Source organism: Theobroma cacao, chromosome 6 (assembly GCF_053813885.1).
Source record: "Theobroma cacao isolate CCN51 chromosome 6, ASM5381388v1, whole genome shotgun sequence".
NCBI lineage: Eukaryota > Viridiplantae > Streptophyta > Magnoliopsida > Malvales > Malvaceae > Theobroma > Theobroma cacao.
In genome coordinates, this window is record NC_142644.1 from 5,694,975 (window position 1) to 5,699,382 (window position 4,408).

The window sequence follows — 4,408 nt, forward strand, 5'->3', positions numbered from 1 at the left end:
TGTTACTGTGGGTTTTTGTAAGTATGTAATTAAATATCCTTATCTCTCTCCTCTTTTGAAATATAATCATATTTTGCCTCTTTAAAATTTTTTTTTCATGTCATTGGATGTAAAATGGCTTTAAAAACCCAAACTTTCTTAGAAACCCTAAAAACAAGACTAATAGCACAAGGTTACCTTCAAATCCAAGGCCTAGACTTCTCAAAAACCTTTTCTTTTTCCATTAAACCAACCATTATCAATATTATAATCATTGTTGCCTTAGAAAACAAATGGTAACTAAAGTAGCTAGATGTAAAAAGTTTTTTCCTCCATGGTTATCTCTTGAAAGAACCTTCAAGATTCCAAGATGATAGCAAATCAAACCATGTTTGAAAGCTAAACAAAGCTCCGTTTGGTCTTCATTAAACACTGTGAGAATAGTTTGATAGATTTAGTCTCTTTCTCTTATCCACTAGTTTTCCTATAACACTATAGATTTTTCTCTTTTTGTTAGACATAACTCACTCGGCACAATTTACTTGCTTGTTTATGTTGATGAAAGACCTTGGTAGTATTCATTATTTTTTGGATATTGAAGTACATTATTTCTCTTTAGGATTAGTGTTTAATCAATCTAAGTATGATACAAAGCTACTTGACAAAGTACACTTGACTAGCTGCAAACCACTTTCCATTACAATCCTTACCGAAATTTGTCCTACTACATTAGAATTTGTTGAAGACCCTCATTTTTATAGAAGCATTATTGTTGGTTTACAATAGTTAACCTTTACAATGCTTGACATTACATAAAAAGTAAATTATGTCTCATAATTCATGCACTCTCTTACAAACTTTCATTTATAGCTTGCTAAAATAATTTTAAGATACATCAAAGGCACAATCACACACTACACATGCCTTTTATCACATAATGCTTTGGTGTTATATGCTTTCTCTGATGCTGATTGGGAAAAAAGCTCTATCACTATATGATCCATAACTAGTTATTGTTCCTTAAAAGAAATTACATCTCTTGGAGTTCCAAAAAGTAGCCAACAGTGGCTCGATATAGTGCTGAGGCAAAGTATCAAGCCTTAGACTCCAAAACAACATAACTTACATGGATCTCCAATGTTCTAAGAGACCTTGGCTTATTCATGCATCATCGTCCCATATGACTTTCTAACAAGTTTTTAGCTCTTCATATGATAATAAATCTTGTCTTCCACATCGAGGGAAAACACACATTAAAATTGACTATCACTTTGTAAGAGAAAAGGTAAATTTAGGCTCCCTCATCATCAAGTTTGTACCCTCTACTTATTAATTTGTTGGCATTTTCACTAAGTCTATATCATGGAAATCATTTGAAGCCTTTCGCACTAAACTAGGCCTTTGGACCTCTCATGTCAAGCCCGATCTTATAAAATACTTTCCATGTCATTCATATGATTGACAATATGCTTGCATACTTGGAAAGCCCTGAAAGAAAAATCGTTAAAAGACGACAATGTACCAAATGATAAAATTAAGTTAATTTAAGTCTCGAACTAGATCAAATAGAGAATTTAAAATGAAATTAAGAATATTAAAGTCCCAGAATGGTTTAATATGGTGATTTGGAGTTCGAGGATCAATTTGAAGTCAAACTAGAATTTTTACTGTCCAGGGGCAAAATGGTCATTTGCCACCCAAGGACACAATGGGAATTTTTAGAAAAGAATTTTTTTAGCCCCATTTGACTTATTGGAGTATGATTTGAGTATTGAAGTATAATTTGAGGGTTTGGCAGTGAAAAAGTTTAATTCCAGTGATTTCTAGAGTGTAGGGGCAAAATCGTAATTTTGCCACTCGCGGACAAAATTTGAGATTTTGAGAGAATTTAGATCAAATTTGACAAATTGGAGAATGTTATGAGTATAAGGGATGAAAAATATGTCTATGGGCAATTTTTCAATTTTTGGGGCAAAAATGTAATTTTTGACTTTTACGGGGGTAAAAGTGTAAATTTCAAAAATTACTCCACCAAGACTTTGGATAAGTCTGAGAATTTTACCTAAGCTATGGATATTTGGGACAATTGTATGGTGAAAATTTGGAAACAAATGGATGGCTAGAATTTAAGGAATTAATAAAATATTAAAAAAATGAATAAAATAATATTATATTATTTTAGCCTTTAAAAAGGTAAAAATTCCGGAATTCTCATCTTCTTCAGCTGTCCAAACCAGGGGAGAAAAGGGGAAAAAAAAAACAAGAATCCTACCTGAAAAATTTGGAGAAAATCAAGAGAAATCAAGAAATCAAGCATTAAAAAGGTAAATTTCATTGATTTTCCTTGTGATTTTCACTACCCATGCATTTTTTTCTCATTTCCATGCAAAATTAGAAAGTGGGTATGGACACCCATGCTGGCCAAACCTCCATGGATGAGTTTTGAGCTTGATTTTTGGTTGATTTTAATTGAATTAAGTGATTTTAGTTAAGTTATATTGAAATATAGCAAAAATAAGCTAGAAATATAATTTTCTCCCATTGAAACCCATTATGCTGAATTTTCTAGGGGAATATTGGCTGCTGATCTTGATGGTTATTTGAGGAATTATGATGAATAATGATGAATTATGAGCCTAGAAAAATAATGGAAATTTTCGGAGCAAAAATACAAATTTTTACCCACTAGGGGTATTTTCGTAATTTATTATCGGGACTGATAATTTGCACCACACTGAGGGACATTAAGTCAATTTGGGTGCAATTGAGGTATAGAAACTGAAAAAAATTAATTTGGAGTTTAAACGGACGCGTATATCAATTTATCGGGTAAAAGACCGAAATAGGCTAACACCGCATTTAGGCAAAAATTTAGACATTTTTGCATTCCATATCAAGCATTAGTAGTCTAAATTAGTTTAATTTCAATTTAGTACCAATGTGGTGAATTTCTCGATTTTGTACTGTGTCAAGGTGGTGAGTCCTCTAATAAAGGCAAGGGAATTGCACCCGAGGACCAATAGTCTGAGTATTTCGAAAATCCTCACTCTAGACACGGTGAGTAACCTTACCATCATTTTAATTATCTAAAGTATGTTTTTATTCGGTTTTGGTGAATTTTATGAAAATGAGTTCAAATGGTAAATTTTTATGTTTTGTAAACAAAATGAGTTTAAATGAAAATATTTTATAAATTGTCTTGAAACGAAATAACGATTTTGAAAATAGAGTAATTGGAGACCACTGATATGTTGTAAATTTAAAATTGAATTAATGGCTTATGTTATTGTATTGGCATGACTGGCTGGGCTATGTTTTTATGAATTATATGAATCGCTTTATTTTACCCTTGCAGGCTGGGTAGTAATATATTAGCCCTGTCATGCTGTCAAAATTTTATTGTATGGTGGGTTTGACCTGCTGCAGTGGGCTGGATTCTGTGGACTAGCCTATTAGAGGGGCACGGAATCCTATTATATTTTTACCTCGGTTGGAGAGGCGAGTAGGGTAACTCCTGAGGTATAACTTTTAGAGTTCACTTCACGCCAAACCACCTCGTGAAGGGGAACTCGGCCAACGTCAAGGAATGACTATGTTTTCAAAATAAAAACATGACTTTCTAATAGCCTTGGCGGACTCAGTTGGGATAGTCCTCGGCCAAGGTATCCCAAATAACTGAGTATGATAATAATTTTTGGCATGAGCCAAGCTTTTTAAGAAATTCATAAGCCATACTGATTACTTGCTTTAAATAAATTGATTTCATTTGGTTGAAATAAGTTGAAAGATGATAAATTACAGTTTGATGAAATGTTTTAATAGTCTCCTTTTACTCGACTTTAGATATTTTGAGTGATGTTTGTTTACTCACTGGGATTTTATAATCTCACCACCCTCATTTCCACCCATTTCAGGTTCAGAATAGATTGTAGATAACTGATATCGGCGAGGATTACAGTTGAACTTGCCACATCCAAAGACTGTAGGTTCATTTCTTTTTATACTTTTGGTCATTCGGGGGCCCACGTGTCACTGTAAATTAAATTCTATACTTTGGTTATCTGTATTACGGTATGTAAGAATTTATTTTGCTTTTACGCTATAAAAAATTATTTATGCAGTGTTCTTAAAATATCGTTTTATGTGAAAATTGAATATTTTATTGAATATTTTTATTTTATTATAACAGTCATAATTCCATTTTAAACGAATGTTTTAGACATCCAAAATTATTTTTGATTAAGAAATATGTGTTTTCCACTTACATACTATATTTTTAGATGATTTTTGAGATTTTTGGGATAAATGACAAAAATACCCCTGTGAGACGGAAATTATTATTTCATTTGTTTAAGTTGGAAACAGTTTAAAATCTTTTAAAATGTGGTATTTGGAAACAGCTACCCACAGGGGAAATGAGAAGCTGATA

General features: G+C 32.3%; 1 long non-coding RNA gene across 1 annotated transcript; it reads left to right on the forward strand.

The window, feature by feature from the left end:
- The first annotated feature begins 2,212 nt into the window (after positions 1–2,212).
- On the forward strand, positions 2,213–4,092 carry LOC148762011 (uncharacterized). Its single transcript, XR_016027230.1, has 3 exons — positions 2,213–2,303; positions 2,953–3,036; positions 3,894–4,092. It is a non-coding gene; the product is annotated as an uncharacterized LOC148762011 (long non-coding RNA).
- Positions 4,093–4,408: the final 316 nt, after the last annotated feature.